The following is a 23,616-nucleotide window of genomic DNA, read 5'->3' as shown; positions in this document are numbered from 1 at the left end:
ATCCCTACCCCTTTGGGTTAAAGGAAGTTCCCACTTGCTGTGGTTCAGGGGAGCTGCTTTGGGTACTTTAGGGGAAGGAAACTTGTTCCCTTCTACAGAGACCTCAAAGATAGGAATTTTCATTCCCATCAGTTCAACAAGTTAACCATTTTGCATCCCCAGAATTCTGGAAGTACCTAATTAAAAAATGACACAGTTGCATTTTTAATAGACAAATTTACAATTAACAGGAATTTAAAAATATATAACATGCAACATCAGCATGTATCAGGTAGTATAAGCATTTAGGTTTTTTTCTCTCCCTCTTGGTATGACTCAGTCTAATTCTTGTATAACTTCTTAGTTAGGCTCCACTGTAGGGCAGTATTGGAAATAAGAGGGAATTGTGTAGCCCACCTCCATCTAACCTTTTGCTGTCTTTTTTTTTGCATGTCCAAAGACAGGAGAAGTATGTCTTATTCATCGTCTTTGTATATTTCTCTTGGTACTACTATTGTCATTTTGGTTTTTTAGTAAAGGAAATTGGCTTATTTGAAACGTTTGTTTTAATCCTCTATGGAAATAGCAGTTTACTGGAAGGTTAAGGCAGCTCGTTTGGGGTCCTCTCAGAGTCTCTGCGCGACTGTTGGAAAGGAAACCCCAGGGAAACCCCTGAGCACAGGCGTCGGAAAAGCAGTGGCTGCGCAGAAGACAAAACGCTCCAGATGCTTTATCAGGTGCTGTCTGGAGAGCAGGAATAATGGTCTGAAGGCGGAAATGCTGATGTCTCCACTTTCCCAACTTAGTACAAATACCTTCTTTATCTTTGGTGGATTTTGGTGCCACAGCGGCGGCCCCAAGGAGCCTTAAATGCAAATGCGATTGCTTTTAGAATTTTGGCTTTGAAAGCCTGGCATTTGGGGGTTTTCTTGACTTGAATTCTCTTTTTAAAGGGAGTGGATTCAGAGCATCCACTGTCAGTTCCATTTCCCTTGCTATGATGGCTTGTTCACGGTTTACATCAAAGGATTCAGGAAGCAAGAGATGTGAACATAAATAAATAAATGATCAGACTAACAAATAAATAAAAAGCTTTGCTTCCTTTGTCACATTGTGAAAAGGCTTGACTATAACATAATGGGAACACAGCAGCTGTTCGATTAAAACTTCAGGACTTTTCTGGAAACTTCGAAGCATGTCTGCTACTGTTCTTTTTTTTCTTTTTCTAATAACACTATGACATGGGGTAAGTAGAACCCTAGAGTGCCATGGTTGCAGTGGGACTGTTGGATGCATCATCTTCCCAGTCACTACAGGCCCTGGCATGACATACCCTCCCTGCCGGTGCCTGTCTGCCCATTGACATGACCATCCTTCGGAAGCCTACAAGTTGATTCGTAACTTGTTTGCTCTTTGTCACCATACAGTCTTATTAAAAGCAAAGTTACTTTGGGAGGCCGAGGCAGGCAGATCACAAGGTCAAGAGATCAAGCCCATTCTGGCCAACATGGTGAAACCCCGTCTCTACTAAAAATACAAAAATTAGCTGAGTGTGGTGGCACATGCCTGTAGTCCCAGCTACTTGGGAGGCTGAGGCAGGAGAATCACTTGAACCCGGGAGGTGGAGGTTGCAGTGAGCCGAGATTGCGCCACTGCACTCCAGCCTGGTGACAGAGCAAGACACTGTCTCAAAAAATATATAATAAATAAATAAAAAATAAAAGCAAAGTAAGCAACTTTGCAGTGTGGGAAGGCAATTTTAAGTGATGAGTAAGAACTCAGACTCTGGAGTTAGACATCCCCAGTTAGCATCCTCACTTCACTAGCTGTGTAACTTTGGGCAGTGTTGCTTCATTTCTACAAGCTTCCATTTCAACTCTAAAATAGAAATAATTGTTGAATCTAACTCAAGAGTTGTTTGAGATTACTTAAGCTAATATGGATGTCAAATGTATGGGGTGATATCTGACCTACAGTGTTTAATAAATATTAGCTGCTGTAGTGTTGGAATGAAGAGCCAGTCTTTGAAAAACACCCTTTATATCTTGCTTGTCTTCCTTTGATAGGAATGTAGTTCATTTTGAGAATTCTCAGTTATTTCTCCAGCCCATGAAATTTATTGTTTCAGTCACTATAATATTGAAACCCTATGAAATTGCAATTTTTGTAGGTCGCAAGTGATTATCAGCAGTTTCATATGATTCAATTTAATGTAATAGAAACTACTGGAGTGTTGGCTGTATGCCAGAGTATCTACTATGCCATTTCATTCATTCTTTCGAGCTTCCTTGTAAAGTATGTAATATTATTCCAGTTTTGGCATGGGGAAACTGAGGCTTAGAAAGGTGAACAGACTTGCCTGAGGTTACACAACTAGTAAGTAGTGAAGCTGGAATTCAGACCTAGGTCTCTCGAATCCAAAGCGCATTTATTTGCTTTCCACTTTCTACCCACGAGCCATCTCAGACATACCCTCCCCTAGCTCCATGCCCAGTAAAGTGAAAGTCAGAGAAACTACACTGTTTCTTCTCGATTGTAGAAGATTTGGGTTTTCTTCAGTAGGGTGAGCATAATGTGTCTGTCCTGCGTTGATGAACCTTTTGTGCTTTTGTCTCTCCTTTTCGTATCAAGAACACAGCATCTGCAGTGTTGGCTACAATCACCTTGGCTCTTTCAGAAAGGCATGTAGAGAATGAAAACAAAGAACCTAGACTCTGCCTTCAACCCAGTTTTCATTGTCTGGTGCAGTTTCTCATGGCCATAATTTTTGAGCATCTGCTCTATTCAGGGAATGTGCTAGGACAGTATCTCAGTTTCCCTATAATATTGAAGGTAGGGGCTAAAATCCTTTATAGGGGAGGAAACTAAGGGTAAATGGGATCACATGACTTAGAGAAAGGCACAATACCTGTCAGAGTCTATCTTGCTTAAGGGTCTAGGTCTTTCCTACTATACCCCATTTCTTCTTCCCATTCGTAGAAATCTTAAAGAAGGGGTATGAGGACAGCCTTTTCTGCAGAATAATTTAGAGCATATTTTGGTATGTTATCCCTACTGAATTTTTACCATATATTCTTTTCCTTTTCCTTTCACCCCTTTTCTTTTCCTTTTTTCTTCCCCCCGCCTCCCTACACCCTTCTTCCCTCCCTGCCTTCCTCTAAACATAATGAAGTTTATAAGATTAGGAAACCACTTAATGTATTTCCCAAAGGAAATTGGGTTCTTGAAATATTCCCATTTAATTTTTTTTTCTGGCACTAAAAATTATTTCTAAGTTTAATTTACTTTCAGAGGAATTATCGTCTTATATGCTACTAAAACAGGTTGAATTCCTATCAGTTTCAAAGAGAGTGATCTCCTCAGTCTTTGAATGGAGTATTTTAAATAATAGGATTTGGAAATAATTGCTTAATACCTGAATTCAAGATGACATAACATGTTTTGAGTTCTCAGGAAAGCCTATTTAATGTAGCTCCCTACTTATTCCTAAATCAACCAACTTTCTTATTCACTCCATGAACTGTGTTGGTGAAACCTCTGATTGCAGCTGGAGGTTGCACTTTATTCCTTTGTTGTTCCATTGTTTCCTTTAGGGTGAGGGAGAATAATTAAGGAGAACATCTTTTCCGAGCAGCTGGAGCCAAATTCCAGCTGACTGCAGCACCTGCAAAGTTGACACCTCTGCCTCTGGGTGGCAGGGTGGGATGCCAGCCGTGGAGCCCGCGACAGTGGGTTCCAAAGTGCAGAGATGCGGCCGTGCGGTACCACTCCTGCCCTTCTGTGAGCTTCAGATGGCAATAATACCAGTGAATGCAAAGTGTCTGTTTTAGACTAATTAGAGGGATGATTTGTGAAATGGTGGCTATTTATTTAATTAATCACCAGCACAAAGCCATAAAACCCATATTTTAAAAATCCCTGTTAGTTTGCCATGTGGTTAATAGATTGGGGCACATTAAAAAGTGACACAGTGATGTATTAAAAATGTTCCACCTAAGGTTCCTTCAGGAAGGAATGGAAGCTGTCTGCTTTCAGATACTGAAGTGTAACCTGCCAGGATTTGACCTGTCTGAGGTTTTAATATTTGTAAAGGCATTTATCTTTTGAATAGCATCTTTATTAGGACTTCTCTTCTTGGAATATTTCAAAATAAAAAATGTTTGTAGAATAATAAAAACTTATAATTAAAGTGAATTTTGCTACAGTTTCTCTTAATGACGAGGAACTATATTTTCTCATTAAATTATACTATGTTTACTATGCATAGCAGTATCTTTTATACCATAGGTTATTTTCTGTTTGTAAATAAGGGAGTCATTTAATTAACTAAATAATAAATGCAATAGTATTTTTGTTGCCACTGTCAGCATTGCATTTTGTTTTGCTGTGGTGTTATTTTACTATCGAATAGGAACGGGGATAATTGCTATACTTGCTCAGCCTCAGCTCAGGTGAGTTGTCATTTCTGTATAGTAAGAATAAATGTCTAATTGACTTGTTCAAGAGATGGCATTGGCATTAAAATTGAGAAGAGATGGCTTAGATTGTAACAACTGGTAGTGTTTTTTTACACACACAGACTTCTTGTTGATTTTCAGTACACACAAGCATGAGTACGTACAGTCCCTCTTGCACTTTCAGTACTATTTGGAGATAAATTTGGACCATCTGTGCTGTTATTCATTCTTTATTAACAACATATTATTGAAATTATCAGTGTTTCTGCTAAAGCAAATTTAACTATGTAATGAAATGTTTTCTAGAAGAATTTAAAATCATGTATGAAAATGTGTTGCTCAGGTGAATTCTTGTAAGGAAATTGTGCAGCTCTTAGGATTGTGTTTCTCTGCTGTGTTGTATAATTACCTGCTCTGGTAAAAGGGGAGCTGGAATAAAACATGAGTATGTTAATGCAGCCTGGAGCTGATGTGGTGGTGATGATTACAATGCAGATAAAGCATTTCTCATAACTGCCGTTGCCTACTGGAGCCTTTGAAACATCTGGACCTTTAATTGAAAAATAGTGTGGTGCTGTGCAAGGCAGACGTGCTAAGTGAAGTCACTAATTTAGAATACAAAAATATAATTGATAAAGTGTTTTATTTACATTGTATTTAAATATTCATACTTTGTTATGCTTTGTATAACAGGGAATTACTGGGTTAAATTTTCATGAATGTAGACAGTCTAAATGAAACAAATTAAGTGAAAATGTTAATGGAATTTTACATTGGAACTGGAAGGCAGTTTGCTCCAGGAGAGTGTGTACTTTTGCATCTATCGGAGCCTTTTAGGGAAGCAAATAGGTTAGGTCTTATTCGTTGAGTGTTGCATTTTAGAATTAACCATCAGTTGGTAGCATCATTACATTTCTTTCTTGTTGTAATCATACCTTGTTATTTAGTTAAAGAAAATAAAATGTTTCTTGGCATAATGGTAAATGGCTGTAATGGCAACATTGTTGCCCAATAAACCAAAGCCTTGCCCACCTCTCGGGGCAGGTTATCAGAGTCTGCCCAAGAGAGCAGAAGAGCTGGTGAAGGGCTTGCAATTAACCTTTGTCCTGTGTTCGCAGCAGGGGAACTGACCTAGCAGCCTTCCGAGGAAATCCAATTTAATTTAAAATGAATTTGAAAAGACAAATTAGCCATATCTATTTTAATAAGATAAAATCCCGACTCTCCCTGTGTCTGGTTTAGTTAGGACCTCAGAGGAGGTTGGACTGACTAAGACTCAGGATGAACACAAGGAAAATACTGCCAGGGGGCTGAGGAGAAACCCCAGAGACTTTGATACATGAGTGACTTGTCAGTTTCTGCAAGTGAGCAGGTCTTGTGCTGCCCATTTCTGCAGATAATTGCAACCTGAGATGGACCTTTGTCTCCTCAGACCCTTCGCTTGTGTTGGAGCTTGATGCCATGTTGATGTCATATGCTGCTTGCCCATCTCTCCAAGCACCACATTGTTACTTTCCTCTTTTGTCATTATCAGAGCACAATTGGGTACTGCCACCTGGGTAGCCAGATTTAGTAACAGATACACCTCACAATTACTGATGAGCCTCATAATCCGAGAACAGATTGTCTGTGGCCTGGAAGTTGGTGCTTGACCACTGCTTCTTGAAACCGAATCAGACAGAGGCTGGGTGCAGTGGCTCACACCTGTAATCCCAACATGTTGGAGTGCCAAGGTGGGAGGATCGCTTGAGCCCAGGAGTTTGAGACTAGCCTGGGCAACATAATTGAGACTCTGTCTCTATTAAAAAAAAAAAAAAAAAAAAAAAAAAAAAGGAAGAAGCAAGTGTGGTGGTGTTCCTGTAGTCCCAGCTTCTTGGGAGGTTGAGGTGTGAGGATTGCCTGAGTTTAGGAGGTCAAGTATGCAGTGAGCCATGTTTACACCTCTGTACTCCAGCCTGGACAAAAGAGTGAGACCCCATCTCTTAAAAAAAGGAGAGAAAACGGAATCAGAAGGTTCTACCTGGTTTTGTTTTGTTTGAGACAGGGTCTTGCCCTGTTGCCCAGGCTGTACTAGCTGAGGGTTTTGGAACAGCCTACTTAATGAACAGCTCTAAGAGGGAATGAACGATCCTCACAGGACTGTTGGGCATATTAAATGAGATGATGTATGAAAAGTGCTTGGACCCTGATAGTTGCCCAATAAATGACAGCAGTAGTGACCTGCCAGTTGCAGAAAGAGCTTGTGGTGGGTGTGCAAAGTGCAAAGGCTGTGTACAGAGGAATGCACTTTCTGTGCCTGGCCCCATCTCCCATTAAGACTGTCAGCTTTGTAGCTGGCTACTTTTACTTTGTTTTGCTATGCTGACTACCTAATTGAATAATTTGTCTGACAGTTTGTATTATCCTGTGGATCTTGCTGTCCCCTCAGTTTTAGAAATAGAAGTTTTATGCCACTTACTGCTTTCTTGGTGATTCTGTCTGGAAGATGCGGGGTGAAGGCCTGATAATCAGACTTTTTGGACTGCTTCTCAGTTGTAAATTTTGTTGATAGTTACAAGTGATTCTTTCCAACAGGAAGAGCTGTTCTAGATAATTAGTAATTTATCTCTTCTTTCATTTGCTGATGTTTATATTTCATTCTTTTCTTTTTGAGACAAGGTCTCCCTCTGCTGCCCAGGCTAGAACGCAGTGGTGCGATCACGGCTCATTGTAGCCTCAACCTCCCAGACTCAGGTGATCCTCCCACATCAGCCTCCCGAATAGCTGAGATCACAGGCTCATACCATCACACCTGTCTAATTTTTAAATTTGTTGTAGAGATGGGGTCTCTTTATATTGCCTTGGCTGGTCTCGACTCCTGGGCCCAAGTGATCCTCCCACCCCAGCTTCCCAGAGTGCTGGGATTACAGGCGTGAGCTGCTATTTATATTTCAACATGCATTTGCAAACTGTGTTAAATGCAGACTTTCTCAATTGGCTCTTTGCAGTTGTATCACAATGTAAACAACCATAATATATTTTCTGCTGAGGAGGAGCATCCTTCTCTGTCACCAGAGGTGTAGGTTCTTTGTGTTGGCCTTTATGTGTTACATAGAGTAACAACTATCCTAGTTATTTCACATGTGCATTTTGAGGATGAAAGTGAATGTTGTAATTGAAGAAATGTGAACCTATTTATTTCCATTTTGTCTGATGTTTTTACATTGTTTGCTAGGAGGTGCGTCAGGGACTTGAATTAATTATAATTACTGAAGAGACGTACACTGATTGAGCAAATAAAGTAGTAAGCCCATTTATGCCAAGGCCATCTAATTAAATTCTAACTTTGGATAAACTGGATGTGCACGAAAGATTAATTTTAAGAGATTTTTATGACTTTCTAAATAATGATACAGTGAAATTTTTGAGTTATATCATTAAGGAACATTGAATCTTAAAGTGATAAAACACTTAGTTACGAACATACCACTGTATAGAAATTTGTGAATTTTTTACACTATTTAAAATTAAGGAAACAATTTTAATGTGAATAGTGACCTTTAAAATTTTTGTAATGTTTAATCGACTGAAACCCTGCAAGAAATGAATATGACATATGTGCCTGGATTATTTCCATCACTATTTATGCAATTTGACATTCTCAAAATACTTTGCTATCTTTGAAATGAAATTGTCCTCGGGGTAGTTGGAGGGTTATACCAAAATTTCCATATAATTTAGGAAGGTGATAATGGCTGTACTATAACCTTTTTTAGAGATACATCATCTAGTAATGGAGTCAAATACATATTCTCCATTGAGTTTTAATTTTAAAAGTTGATGTTAAATCTTCAAGACTCATTATATTATGATAATTGATAGAGTTTAAAACATGTAACTCTTCTTTATGGTTTTAAAACCTATTTTTACTTTTAAAGCATATTGATTTTATTATATAAATGATTTAATAATGAAGAGGTCCCTAAACTTACACTCTGTGATGGGGCTTAGTTCATGCAGATTACCTTTCCCTGATAATATCATCCTTATGGAAGCTATTGTTTGTATAATTAAATGCAAAACACTGTGTAACATTAATGATCTACAGAATCCCACCATGGCTTTGAAAATTCGAAGTGGACATTTTACATGCTTTAAGATGGCTAGATTATACCTGTGTGAGAGCACATTCTGATACATGCTGTAACTGTCCCAAGGCTGGATGAGAAGAGAATGTGGTTCTTCTTTCAAAATAATTAAGATAGAGCCTTTCCCTGTTGCCTCTACTTCTCAACTTCATGTTTGCTTGAAGGGACATTTTGTCCAAAAATCTGCCTGGTCTGAGTAACAGCTTAAATTACAATAATAAGGAATAATTGACATTTATATGATAGTTTGCAGTTCACAGAGGATTTTAACATGCTTTGTTTTCACTTTATACTTCCTGATAATCTTTTGAAGTAGATGGTGTCATCTCTATTTTATGGGAGAGGAAACTGACTTTCAGAGAGATTATGGGCTTACCCAAGGCTGCACAGCTCAAGGCTGGCAGGGCCAGAGTCCAGATCAGTTCAGTTGACTCAGCAAACAGAAGTCTAGCAAATGTAACTTATGTTGGTGAAAACTGCCAGTATCAGGAATTGCTTTCTGAATTTAGGTCTTTGAGAAAATGATTGTTTCTGATACGGAGTGGACTGGCCTTTTTTTTTTTTCCTTCATACTTCCCCCCATGTTTTATGAAATGTCTTACCGACATTTGAACATGAATGATTGCTAGTTTTTCAGTTGATATCTTGAAACAAAAGAATTATTTGAGGCTATTAATCAAACTTCATTTGATAACAGATTGTTTAAACCAATAGTTGCTAGGCATTTTATTTCTTTCTCAAAAATCTTAGAGCATCAAAATATAGAGGGTTTGTTTTAAGTAGAGAAAACCATTTCTGAGAGCAGCAACCTCCTTCCCTGTTTTGAATCTGGGCCTAAAGATTTACATTTGTGGACAGGCGCGGTGGCTCACGCCCGTAATCCTAGCACTTTGGGAGGCCAAGGCAGCCGGATCATCTGAGGTCAGGAGTTCAAGCAGCCAGATCACCTGAGGTCAGGAGTTCAAGAACAGCCTGGCCAACATGGCAAACCCATCTCTACTAAAAATACAAAAAATAGCCGGGCGTGGTGGCAAGTGCCTGTAATCCCAGCTACTCAGGAGGCTGAGGCAGGAGAATCGCTTGAACCTGGGAGGCAGAGGTTGCAGTGAGCTGACATCACACCATTGCATTCCAGCCTGGGCAACAGAGCAAGATTCCATCTCAAAAAAAAAAAAAAAAAAAAAAAGGACTTAAATTTATCAGAGATGTTACAGAAGGAAAAGTTACAAAATGCTATTTTCTGTGCTGTGTTGTACTCTTGAAAGGATTATAACCTGGCTTATTCCATGGTGTTTAGTATTTTTGTTTGAGATCCTAGGTATATGAAAGGGTGTCTATGGAGGTAGAGGTAGATTTGTTCAAATTTCATGAGGGTTAGCACTAAGACTAATGAGTAAAACTTGCAGAGAGATTGCACCTCAGTGGAAATAAACACATTTTAACTGGCAAAACTGTTTGCCAAAGACTGAAGAAAAGGGGCTACTTCACATGGTGACAGGGACATCATCAGTGAAGGTGTTTAGGAGAGATTGTAAGACAACCATTTGTTGATATTTCAAAGGGGATGACCCTTCAGATTCCTTGTACTTTCAAAAGTCTATGAATGGCAATATTTTTTTTAAGTCTATCGATATAAAAGTAGATAAAAAGTAGGAAAAAGCACTGTAATAACCAATATTTCTTGAGCATTTACTGTGGGACTAGGCACAGTAATAAAGTGCTTTACATGAAGTCTTTTTTTTTTTTTTTTTGAGACGGAGTTTCACTCTTGTCACCCAGGCTGGAGTGCAATGCTGGCTCACTGTAACCTCCGCCTCCTGGGTTCAAGTGATTTCCTGCCTCAGCCTCTCGAGTAGCTGGGAGTACAGGTGCCCGCCACCATGCCTGGCTATTTTTTGTATTTTTAGTAGAGACGGGGTTTCACCATGTTGGCCAGGCTGGTCTCGAACTCCTGACCTCAGGTGATCCAGCTGCCTCAGCCTCCCAAAGTACTGGGATTATAGGTGTGAGCTACCGCGCCGGCCCATGCAGTCTTATTGAATCGTCTCAACAATTCTTTGAGGAAGTACTTTTATTATCCACATTTTGTAGATGAGAAAATAGTGACTCACAGAGCTTAAATAAATTGTCCAGGCACACGTAGTAAGTGGCATTGCTTATAATTGAACTCAGATCTATCTGATGCCCTGACTTGTGCTCTTAATCACACTGTACTGCCTCCCTAGTTTCTATTAGTGTATGTAGCAAGGATCCTGGAGGTACCCAGATCAGAACTTGACCTTGTTAAAGAAAGAGTGGCAGTTGACGTTCTTAATAATAAAAGCTTAATGGAACCAATGTTGGTGATTCAGAGGAAATTAATGAGATTTTGTCAATTTTATTTTAAGCTTAACTTGTCAGAAAATACAGTGTCCAGTGACAAACTGTAGAAATGTTTTTGACAAATTAACTTGACCACAGGTGCCAGATCAGGGAAATGTTAATTTAATAGCCTTTAAGCATTCCAGATTTATTGAAGGTTAAGATAGCACTACAAAGCCAAGCCCCTATCTCTGAATGGATTTGTCATAGAATTTTATACAAAATCCATTTATAAATTCAATATTACCATTTTGAATGTAAAAAAAAAAAGTTCTTTTTGTGAGTCCATAAAGCCAGCATTTTATTAAGATCAAAATGTTACAATTCTTGTGTTTGGGTTTTTGTTTTTTTTTTTTTCCTCGTGTCGACCCTCTTTATTTCCCATAGCCAGTAAAACCCGAATTAGACCAATTTAGGCCAGATTTCGTTTGAGATTATTACTTCTGATCAAATGAAGTCCATTAATTATCATTAGAGTAGTGATCATTTGAGACCCCTGTACCAAGTCTACCTACTATGTTATTAAAGACAAGACCATTGGTAGAATATAGCATCCTTTGGTCCTTCTTGAGGAAGTTGGGTTAAAGGTACTGATGGAATAGAACTATAGCCATTCTTTTCAGAGAATGGCTCTTTTGAAGGCTGCAAATAACTCTTATCAATTTGCATCGTTACATCGTCTGGATACACTGATATATTTATTTCTGCATTAAAATTACACATAATGATCTGCTTGTGCAGTTGTTACTAATGGAATAATGTTGCCTGCTTTTTGTCTCTTTAATTGCAGAAGCTAAGCTGTCTATCCTTTCTCTGTTTCTTTTCCTTGGGAGAGAAACTGAACACTTAGCAGCAGTTTAGATCTGATACTCAATTTATTACTGGGAAACCTTGATATTAAATAGCAATGCTAGCCAAGCCTTTCGTCCATAAGACTTAATTCAGCTAACTCACTTGATACGGATATTTCTTTTTTTCTTTTTTTTTTTCTTTTGGAGACAGGGTCTTGCTCTGTTGCCCAGGCCAAAGGGCAGGGAGCTCAATCATAGCTCACTGCAGCCTCAACCTCCCAGGCCCAAGTGAACCTCCCACCTCAGCCTCCTGAGTAGCTGGGACTACAGACATGTGCCACCACGCTAAGCGTTTTGTTTTTTTTTTTGAGATGGAGTCTCACTCTGTCGTCCAGGCTGGAGTGCAGTGGCACGATCTCGGCTCACTGCAAGCTCCACCTCCCGGGTTCATGCCATTCTCCTGCTTCAGCCTCCCGAGTAGCTGGGACTACAGGCGCCCACCACCACGCCCGGCTAATTTTTTGTATTTTTTTTTAGTAGAGACAGGGTTTCACTGTGTTAGCCAGGATGGTCTCAATCTCCTGACCTTGTGATCTGCCCGCCTCGGCCTCCAAAGTGCTGGGATTAAAGGCATGAGCCACCGCGCCCGGCCTTTTTTTTTTTTTTTTTTTTTTTTTTTAAGACACATTTATTCAGCATCATGATCAGACTGTTACATTTAGCAATCAACAGCATGGGTACAAAAAAAAAAATCTACATTAAAATCCTTTGTTGGAATGCTTTACATTTTCCACAGAAGAAAAACTGAAACAACCTGTTATACAATTAGTCACAAATATAGTCCTCGAGTTTTTTGCCCATACACATGAGTATTTGTCTAAAACATGTCTTCTTTGTAGCAGCTAGGCCTTGCCACCACTGTGCTTGGCTGAATTCACAAATCTGTTGTAACCTGTAGCTTCCCTGTCACTTCTCTGGCTCTCCTCTCCTGTTAAGCTTTGTTTGCTGGCAGTAGTTAAAATCTGCCACTGCTGTAGCTACTGCTGCTACTGGAACTGCCCATAGCCACCTTGGTTTTGTGGTTTGGGAAAGTACTGGCTTCCACCACCATAGCTGCCAGAGCTTCTGCCTCCAAAGTTCCCTTTCATCATGGGTCCAAAATTTGAAGACTGGCAGTTGTTGCAATTGCCAGAATCATTGTAGCTTCCATCACCCTCCAAAATTGCTTCCATCAGTACCACATCCATTATAGCCATCCCTACTGCCACCATATCCACCACCACCATGGTTGCCACCAAAGGCACCACAACCACTGAAGTTTCCTCCGTGACCAAAGTTGTCATTCCTACTGAAGTCACCTTCACGACCACCACCAAAGTTTCCAGAACCACTTCGACCTCTTTCGCTGGATGAAGTACTAGCCATCTCTTGCTTTGACAGGGCTTTCCTAAATTCACAATTGTGGCCATTCACAGTATGGTATTTTTGAATGACAGTCTTATCCATGGAGTCATGACCATCAAAGGTTACAAAGGCAAGGCCCCTTTTCTTGCCATTGCCTTGGTCAGTCTTGATTTCAATCACTTCAGTTTTTCCACGCTGTTCAAAATAATCTCGCAGGTGGTGTTCTTCAGTGTCTTCTTTAATGCCACCAACAAATGTCTTTTTCACAGTTAAGTGGGCACCTGGTCTTTGAGAATCTTCTCGAGACAGCTCTCTTTGGTTCCACAACTCTTCGATCCACCTTGTGTGGCCTTACATTCATGGCTGCATCCACCTCCTCCTCAGTGGCATATGTGACAAACCCAAAACCCCCGCAACGCTTGGTGTTGGAATCTTTCATTACCACACAGTCTGAGAGCAATCCCCATTGCTCACAATGGCTCCTCTTGCTCTCATCGGTTGTTTCAAAGCTCAACCCTCCAATGAAGAGCTTCCTCAGCTGTTCGGGCTGTTTAGGAGACTCTGACTTAGGACGGCAGAGAGAGGAGAGACTTTAACGATGCTTTCTTGGCGTGTCCACAGGCAAAAAGGAGTAAGCTGACAAACATAGCACGATATTTCTTAATTCAAGATTATTTTGAACTGAATCCCATCTGTATTCTTACTGCTTCTCCTACTTTGGAAACTATCAGGTGTATGATTTTGAATTAATTTTATGATAAGCAGCTAATGTATATTTTAATTAATAGGGTCAGCTAAGGAAAAAGCTGCTCTAGATAATGTTTTAATTCATCTGTATGTTCAAATACATATATTTCAATTCTATATCTGTTTACATTCTGTGTATTAGAAGTTATTTTAGATTTTTAAATTTTCCCATTTTATGAGCTAGTTATTAATTGGATAACCTTTGGTTCATAGTATTGATATTTCATAATTGGCCTAGAGACACTTTTTAAAAGACCGAGCCTTTCCAGTATATATCACAAGTTACAAAACATTGATACTCTTTGACCTAGTAATCTACTTCTAGAAATATGTTCACATCTATATAGGAAAATGTTTATGAGATTATTTATAATAATGGAATATTGTAAACAGCTTCCATTTCTAACAATGGGAGAATAGGTGGTACCACCATATGCTATAATATAATGCAAGTGTTTAAATGATGTGTTAAAAGAATATTAATCATTTATTCCATCAATATGTGTAAGTCACTATGTCGGGCCCTTTGTTAGGTGCTGGGGATGTTTCAGAGAGGAAAGAGTGTTCCTGACGGACAGGGTCTGGGAAGTAGAAGAGGTACAGCCGCTCTACCTGGGATAGGGAATTGGTAGGTCTAGTGGGTCCATTCTGAAGGAGAGTCTGAGGGGTCCTTTTGATTTAGCCAGCTAGCATGAAACCCCTGCTGTGTTCCAGGCTCTAGGAGAATACAAAATGGATGAGGCTATTTTTCCCTTTATGTAATTCACAGCTGAATGAGAGAGTGTGGGGAAGGAGATGGTGAGGGCAGTTACAGAAAAAAAGTGAAACTGTAAGTCTATGCAAATCAAATTGTTAGGGGAGGAGAGAAGAGGGAATTTATTTGGGCTTCTACCTTCTTGGAAGAGGTGATATTTGAATTGAAGGACAGAAGAAGAGCTATGTTTCTTGATCAGTGACTGTGTGGCAGGCATTTTAGATACATCTTATTTGCTTTCCAAGTGAGTAAATAGAAGTTCTGAGAGGTGAGATTACTTGCCCAAAGTCTAAGGTCTGGCAGCTAAGGAAGTGGTAAAGCCAGGATTCCGACCTGGGCCTAGCTGACCCTGAGTCTGTGCTCTTAATTACTGTTCAGTGTACATCAGTAATGATATGAGGGACCAGATCGCAAAGGGCATTTACTGCCATCTAAGGAGTTGGAATGCTACCACTAGGCCATCATATGTTTCCACATGACTGGCATGGTCTGTGATTTGAGAAAAATCACATTGGTGGCAATAAGGAAAGAAAGATTTGGAGAGAGAATGATTTTTAAAAATAAAGAAATAGTTGGAGATTGCTGCAGTGGTCTCGCTGACAGGTGACAAAGCTGACGAAGCCTGAACTGGGGCATTGGCAACATGGGAAGGAGAGAGATTTGGGAGGCATTTCAGAGGCATTTGGATGTTAGAGTGTGAGACAGAAAGAGGAATTAGGATTCCTAGCTTGCATGACAGAGTAGATGGTGAAAGCCTTAATTGAGATAGAGTATAGAATGACAGACATGCCAGTGAAGAAGAAAATTGGTGTTGGATATGTTAAATTTCAGATTCTGACTGCATTTGCAAAGCCATCAGGTCAGGGAGAGGCTGTGGGATATGAAGTTGAGTCTAGTTGTTCCTCATGAGTTGCATTTGTGCTGAGAAAGTTTTGCTCTAGGAAGTACTTTTCTATTCTCAAACCTGCCTTGGGGGCATTTCCTGATTTAGGAGCTGCTCTGGAGAATGTTGTTCAACTTCAAATTGTCAGCTGATGGTGAATTTATTACCTTTTTTTTTCTTTTTCTTTTTGAGACAGTCTCGCTCTGTCCCAGGCTGGAGTGCAGTGGCATGGTGTTGGTTCACTGCAACCTCTGCCTCCCAGGTTCAAGCAATTCTCCTGCCTGAGCCTCTCAAGTAGCTGGGACTACAGGCGCACGCCACCACCTGGCTAATTTTTTGTATTTTAGTAGAGACGGGGTTTCACTGTGTTGCCCAGGCTGGTCTCAAACTCCTGAGCTGAAGCAATCCATCCGTCTCGGCCTCCCAAAGTGTTAGGATTACAGGCCTGAGCCACTGCATCTTGCCCTTATCTTTTTCTTTGATAAAAATTACTTAACCTGCCATAGTAAGGTATCTGAGTTATATATATTTTTTTCTTTTTTTGAGACAGTCTCACTCTGTCACCCAGGTTGGAGTGCAGTGGCATGATCTTGGCTCACTGCAACGTCTTCCTTCTGGGTTCAGGCGATTCCTGTGCCTCAGCCTCTGGGGTAGCTGGGACTATAGGCACGTGCCACCATGCCTGGCTAATTTTTGTATTTTTAGTATATTTAGTATTTTTGTATTTTACCATGTTGGCCAGGCTGGTCTGGACTCCTGACCTCAGGTGATCTGCCCGCCTTGGCCTCTCAAAGTACTGGGATTGTAGGTGTGAGCCATCATGCCCAGCCCTGAGTTACATTTTCTTTCTTTTTTTTTTTTTTTGAGTTACATTTCAACTTACTTTTTCCAACGGCCTGTCACATCACACAGTATGTTCTTTTTTTTTTTTTTTTTTTGAGACGAGTCTCGCTTTTTCGCCCAGGCCGGACTGCAGTGGCGCTATCTCAGCTCACTGCAAGCTCCGCCTCCCGGGTTCATGCCATTCTCCTGCCTCAGCCTCCTGAGTAGCTGGGATTACAGGCGCCCGCCACCACGCCCGGCTAATTTTTTGTATTTTTAGTAGAGACGAGGTTTCACCATGTTAGCCAAGATGTTCTCTATCTCCTGACCTCGTGATCCACCCGCCTCGGCCTCCCAAAGTACTGGGATTGCAGGCATGAGCCACTGCGCCCGGCCAGCACATAGTATGTTCTTAATGATGCTTACTTGATCCCTTAACATAGGCTACATTTTCAAAATCGATCCTCTCTTTCCCTCACCTAAAACTTTTAAGCCCTGAATGGTACTCTTATTCTTTTTATCTCCTTTTTTGTTTATAATATTTATAATTTTGTTTCTAATTATAAAAGTAATACATGTCTATTATAGAAAATACAGAAAACTATAAACCAGAAAGTTAAAATCACTGATAATCCCATGTCTCAGAGGGAACTCCTGCTCACCTTTTGGTGTATTGCTATAGTAGGTAAATACAATAAGCATCTTTTTCTTGGGTAAGGTTCTGTTGGATGGGATAGTACATTTCTATATCTAAGAGGCTTTCACTAGCCCCCTTTAGCCTGGGTTGCTTCTGGGCTCTCTTGACAGACTAGACTTTCCCCTTCTTAAAGCTTTCATGACATTGTACAGTGAGACCTTCAGCAGAACAGTTTGGTGAGGGTCTGGTCTGCATTGTATGTCAGTGGACTTTGTCTTCAGAGCCCACATGATGTTTCAGCTGGTGTTTGTTGAATGCATGAGAGAATGAGAACATAAAGCTAAGCCAGTTTCCCTGTGGCAACACTTTCTCTGTGTTGCCCGCTTCCCTGTGCTCTAAATATGCCTCCGTTTCCCCAGTCCTGTATGGTGGAACACATAAATTGCCATGCAGTGAAACTGTATGATATGATCTTTGTTTATTTCTAGTTGCTTTTTCATATTTAGACATCTATGGAATACTGCTTGCCTTGATGTGTGATGAATACTTTTAATCCTTCGGTCACTATTTTTTTAAATAAGTTAATTACTTTCTATTATGTTGATGGATTGTTTTATGTTTTAGATGATTCCTTCTAAATATTGCAATATAGGGACTATTAGGATAGAGCTAACTGCCACCACCTTGAGCTTTTTCAGAAGACATTCTCCTTATTAAAAAATATGTAATTTCAGTGTGTAAGGCACTTTTCCCATCATCAGTTCCTCAAGATGGAATTAGAAGATTAAAAAGGTAAAGTGCTTCATTCATGTAATAAGTATCTGTCATATTGATTCCGATAGTTTTTGCCCCACTTTCTATTTTACTATGAAATAGAGGATAGTAAAGAGTACTGTACTCTTTAAATAGAGGAGTGTACTCTGTGGTACTCATATGAGTACCATATAACCATCTGTCCTCATTTCCTAAACAGTGGTGACTGCCCTTCAGTCAACTGACAGTGGCAGGGTTTCCTGGAGTCTCAATCTCCTAACTGCTCTCTTCGAGCAGCTCCTCAGGCGAAGCTTTCCTCAGGTTTGTGGGGAAAAGAAGAGGGAGACCATTTTTAAGCCTTGAAGAGCAGGAACTGATTACATTTAGAATAAGTCCAGGGAAAGAAGGCGTTGGTGTTTACAGTAGGGCCTTTGGAGTCAGGCTGATATGAGGTTTGAGTCTTGGCTCTTCCACCTGGTTATTGGATGTTGAGCAGATGACTGTAGCCTTTTAAGCCTTGGTTTTCTCAGCTATAATATAAAGGTTACGCCAGGTCGCAGTCACTCACACCTGTAATCCCAGCATTTTGGGAGGCCGAGGCGGGCGGATCACTTGAGGTCAGGAGTTCGAGACCAGCCTGGCCAACATGGCAAAATCTTGTCTCTACTAAAAATACAGAAAGTAGCTGGGTGTGGTGGCACGCGCCTGCAATCTCAGCTACTTGGGTGGCTGAGGCCCAAGAATTGCTTGAACCTGGGAGGTGGAGGTTACATTGAGCTGAGACTGTGCCACAGCACTCCATGTGTATTTTTTGTATTTTAGTAGAGACGGGGTTTCACTGTGTTGCCCAGGCTGGTCTCAAACTCCTGAGCTGAAGCAATCCATCCGTCTCGGCCTCCCAAAGTGTTAGGATTACAGGCCTGAGCCACTGCATCTTGCCCTTTTCTTTTTCTTTGATAAAAATTACTTAACCTGCCATAGTAAGGTATCTGAGTTATATATATTTTTTTCTTTTTTTGAGACAGTCTCACTCTGTCACCCAGGCTGGAGTGCAGTGGCGCCATCTCAGCTCGTTGCAACTTCCGCCTCCCAGTTTCAAGCGATTCTCCTCCCTCAGCCTTCTCAGTAGCTGGGATTAAAGGTTCCCGGCACCACACCCGGCTAATTTTTGTATTTTTAGTAGAGACGGGGTTTTGCCATGTTGGCCAGGCTGGTCTCGAACTCCTGTCCCAAGGTGATCCACCCAACTTTTCCTCCCAAAGTGCTGGGATTGCAGGCGTGAGCCACCACACCTGGCCTAAATGCTAGCTCTTGTTACAATAGTCAGTATTATTAGTGTTCCTGCAGTACCCGTTCTTGGCCTCATGTGACCTTGGCCTCATGTGGCTTGAGTAATAGAAATGGGTCAAATTTCAACACAGAGGCCCTTTCTGGCATACTGCTCTGCATTTCTAAAGCACCTTACAGTTTACGAAGGACATTCACATTTGTCATCTCGTTGAATCTTCATATCTTGAGATACTGTGATCCCTATAGCTCCTTAGTCTAGTGCTTCTGGAGGAAGAGGAATAACAAGAAATAAAAAGAGAGAGCAATGACAAGCAACTGATCTGTGTCTGAAAAGGAGGGTAATATGAGGGCTATCAACCCACTCCAGAAAGATTCCCACTGTTTGCACTGTAACCCTTTGCCTGCCTGACAAGGCCAAAACACTTGTTATTTAGTGAAGTCTTTGTTAGCCGTTGAAATTACTATTTCAGAGCTGAAAACCATGCAAGGGAATCTGTATGTGCCCACGTGTGTTTGCATATGAGACAGAAGGAGAGTGCACACGTGCAAGAGAGAGAGCGAGTGTGGGTGCATGCATTATGTAGGAGAATTATTTTTTTTTGGTAGTTGCTTTTAACATACAGATGAGGCTGAGGGAAAAAAAATCAGTCGATCTAATGATGGATGCTGGGTCATATGCAAAGTGGAATTACTCTAAAAATGTTTTTAAACTGACTTTATAATTTCCTTTCCCTGTACTGAACTTTTTCACCTCAGAATGATAGAATTATAGAGTTAAAGATGGAATCACATGATTGCTCAAGTCCCTCCACTTTCATCTATGACCAGGAAATGGACCCATAGAGGAAGGGCAAGAGGGATGGAGAAAACTAACATTTACTCAGTTCCTACCATGTGTCCTGGCAGGCACTGGAGTCATTCATACATTCATTCTGTAGTTCAACAGATTTTTTCCTCAGGGTCTTCTGTGTGCCAGGCACAGGGCCAGGCATTATGTATGGAACAGTAAACAAAGCAGACATTAACATTGCTCTCAAGGAAGTTCAGAGGAAACTTCATGGAGAAAGCATACACTAAAGATGTACATAAATAAATCATCTCAATTGTTAAGCGCTCTGAAGGAAATGAACAAGACATGTGTGAGAGAATAACTGCAAAAGGAGTGTTAACAGTGACAGCTGAGCCTTGTATAATAATAATAATAAGTAATAATAATTCTCATAAGGGTCTTATGATAGGTAGGTCCCACCATTCTCCTCATTTTATATATGAGGAAACAGAAGCACAGAGAGATTAAGTAACCTCCCAAGGGCACACATTAGAGGATGAGGAGTCACGCATGCAAAGCCATGAAAAAGAGCCTCTCTAGATACAGTGAACAGCACCTGCTAAGCCCTGGGAAGTGGGAAATGCAAGCAAGGTACACACAGGCACACGTGCTGGTATATTGAGGGTACTTCCAAAAGGCCGGTGTAGCCAAAGTCTGATGAGCAAGTGGGGGAGTGGCAGTGGATGATGTTAAAGAGGTAGACGGGGCCAGATCATGTGGCGCTTTGTTGGATGTTGCAAGGAGTTTGGATTTTGTTCACGGTGTTTGGAGCCACTCATCGAAGGAATTTAAACAGGATATAGTGCGATCAAATCTGAGTTTAAAAAACAGATCTAACTTGTGTATAGAGAACAAATCAGATAAAACAAGAGTACTGTAGAATAATTTGGAACCTGTTAACAATAGTTCAGGTGAGACCTGATGGTAATTTTGGTGGCAGTGGAGATAGAAGTGAGATGGTTTTGAAATACATGTTTTTCACTTTTTTTCTTAAGATAAAACATTACATAAAATTTACCGTTTTAACCATTTTAAAGTGTACAGTTCTGTGGTACTTAATATATTAACAATGTTATGAACTGTTACTGCCAATTTCAGAACATTACCATCACCCCCAAAAGAAACCTCATACCTCCCAATTTCCCACCCCTGTCATCTTCTGCCAACCACTAATCTACTTTTTGTCTCTATCGATTTGCCTGTTCTGAACAGTTCATATAAATGGGTTCATACAGTAGTGGCCTTTCATGTCTGGTTTCCTTCTCTTAGCATAATATTTTCATGGTACATACATGTTGTGTCTATCAGTACTTCATTCTTTCTTATGGCTGAATAATATTGTATGGATTTTGTTTATCCATTCATTAGTTAGTGGACATTTGGGTGGTTTTCATTCTTTGGCTATTATAAATAATGCTGCTATGAACATTTGTCCAAGTTTCAGTGTGAGCATATGTTTTTAGTTCTCTGGAGTATACACCTAGGAATGTAATCGCTTGGTCATATGGTAATTCTATGTTTCATTTTTGGGAAACTGCTGAACATTTTCACAATGACTGCATCATTTTACATTCCCACTGGCAGCGCGTCTGAGGATTCCAGTTTCTCCATATCCTCACAAATCCTTGCTATTTTTAGGGTTTTTTGGGTTGTTGTTTGGAGGTTTTGCTTTTTTTAAAATTATAGCCACCCTAGTGAGTAATAAGTAATTTACATTATGGTTAATGATACGAAACCGTTTTCATGTGTTTATTGGTCATTTGTGTATCTTCTTTGGAGAAATGTCTGTTCAAATCTTTGCCCATTAAAAAATTTTGTCTTCTTATTGAATTGTAAGACTTCTTAATGTATTCTAGATAGTAGAGCCTTACGAGATACAAGATTTGTGAATATTTTCTCCCGTTCTTTTGATTGTCTTTTTACTATCTTGATAGTATCCTTTAGGCACAAAAGTTGTTTTTTGTTTGTTTGTTTGTTTTTGTTTTGAGCGGAGTCTCCCTCTGTTGCCCAGGCTGGAGTGCAGTGGCATGACGTTGGCTCATTGCAACATCTGCCTCCTGGGTTCAAGCAGTTCTCCTGCCTCAGCCTCCCCAGTAGCTGGCACTACAGGCGCCTGCCATCACGCCCAGCTGATTTTTGTATTTTTAGTAGAGAGGGGATTTCACCATGTTGGCCAGGTTGGTCTCAAACTCCTGACCTTAAGTGATCTCGCTGCCTTGGCCTCTCAAAGTGCTGGGATTACAGGCGTGAGCCACTGCGCCTGGCCTAGGCACAAAAGTTTTTAGTTTTAATGAAGTTCAATTTATTTATTTTGTTATTTATGCTTTTGGTGTCATATTAAAGAAATTGTTGCCTAATCCAAAGTCATGAAGATTTACACCTGTTTCCTTTTAAGAATTTTATAGTTTTGCCTCTTACATCTAGATCTTTGATTTATTTTGAATTGATATTTTTATATGGTATGAGGCAGGAGTCCAAATTCATTCTTTTGCATGTGGCTATCCACTTGTCCCAGCATCATTTGTTGAAAAGACTGTACTTTCCCCATTGAAATGTATTTTTGAGGTAGAGACATTAGAACTTCCTAATGGAGTAGATAGGCAGTGTGAGGGAGGAAGAAGCATCAAGACTATTGAGATGGGCAGCTGGCTTAGTGGTGGCAGCACATATTATTAAAATAAGGGGGGCTGTTGTTGTGACTTGGGATAGGAGGGAGTGAGGGACAATCAAGTGTTCCGATTTGAACTCGTTTTCTGTGACATTTTTCTATATACTCTGTGTAGTGAACATATTGCGTGGGTGGGAAGGAAGACTGAGCCAGCGTGCAAGCCTTCTGTGAGGGAGGGGAATGGCCAGAAGGTTGGCGGATAACAGAAACACAAAAGGAGGGGGAGAGGATGGTGTCATGGGATGGCCTGGGTCTCAAGAGAACAATGATTTTTTCACGAAAGAGAAAGTGCTAGATTGGAAGTGTTAGCAGGGACTAGGATACCTACTCTTGTATGCCTTGAGGGTGCAGGGGTTATTAAAAAAAAAAAAAAAGCAGTTCTCTTTTAACAGGACAGCAGAGGAGGCAGTATCCTCAACAGCAGGTTCAGTGAAGTCCAAGAGGTAGAGGAAATCATTTTAAAAAGCAGCTGAGGATTTATGGGTGTTGGCTGATTAGCGCAGGAGCTCTTGAGGGCAGAGTGGAAGACGCAGGCGGGAGGAGTGGTAGGTGTATGGGAGGGAGTGGAGATATATCCAGCAGTGTGGGGTTGGGGTTGGTGGTTAGGGTAATAATGGAGGACCAAAGGGCCCTCGAACCTGTGTGGTACTGAAGGTAACAGATGTACTGTGTGGTGGAACTAGCCCCCATAGTCTCTGAGAAGGCAAGCACTTGTTTCAGTGCTGCGGGCCTAAATCCTTCCTGGGAGAGTATGGCAGCTTCCCAGGCAGCTCATCTCATTGTTTCAAGGGGGGACATAGCAGTTGCTAGAGAGGCACCCAGTGCTAAGGTCCAAGGATGCACTGAGTTAGTAGCAAAGCCAGCCGCCTAACACCAAGCATCAACTCTGCTCACCACTCTTAATGTGTTCCTCTTAGTTGTAGTGCCCATTTACCTTCCTGGTGGCAGATCCCGATCCATTAGTTTATTATAAAATGAAAATTTAAGGAAAAAAAATCCTTGAAACTAGACAGTGTTTCCACTTTGGGACCATTCCACGGTCACAGCAGGTCTGTACAGCAAGGATGAAAAATGGCTGTGCTGCCCACAGGCCCAGAGAGCAGTAGGGTCTGTA

At 40.6% G+C, this 23,616-nt stretch overlaps 1 protein-coding gene across 3 annotated transcripts in view; it reads left to right on the top strand.

Moving 5' to 3' along the window:
- MAPKAP1 (MAPK associated protein 1) overlaps window positions 1–23,616 on the top strand; it is a 266,480-nt gene that overhangs the window by 97,639 nt on the left and 145,225 nt on the right. The gene's annotated exons all lie outside the window — the stretch shown is intronic.

The sequence above is a fragment of the Nomascus leucogenys genome, chromosome 8, assembly GCF_006542625.1.
Source record: "Nomascus leucogenys isolate Asia chromosome 8, Asia_NLE_v1, whole genome shotgun sequence".
Taxonomy (NCBI): Eukaryota; Metazoa; Chordata; class Mammalia; order Primates; family Hylobatidae; genus Nomascus; species Nomascus leucogenys.
The sequence above is the reverse complement of the archived record's forward strand: the minus strand, read 5'-3'. Positions and strand labels throughout refer to the sequence as shown.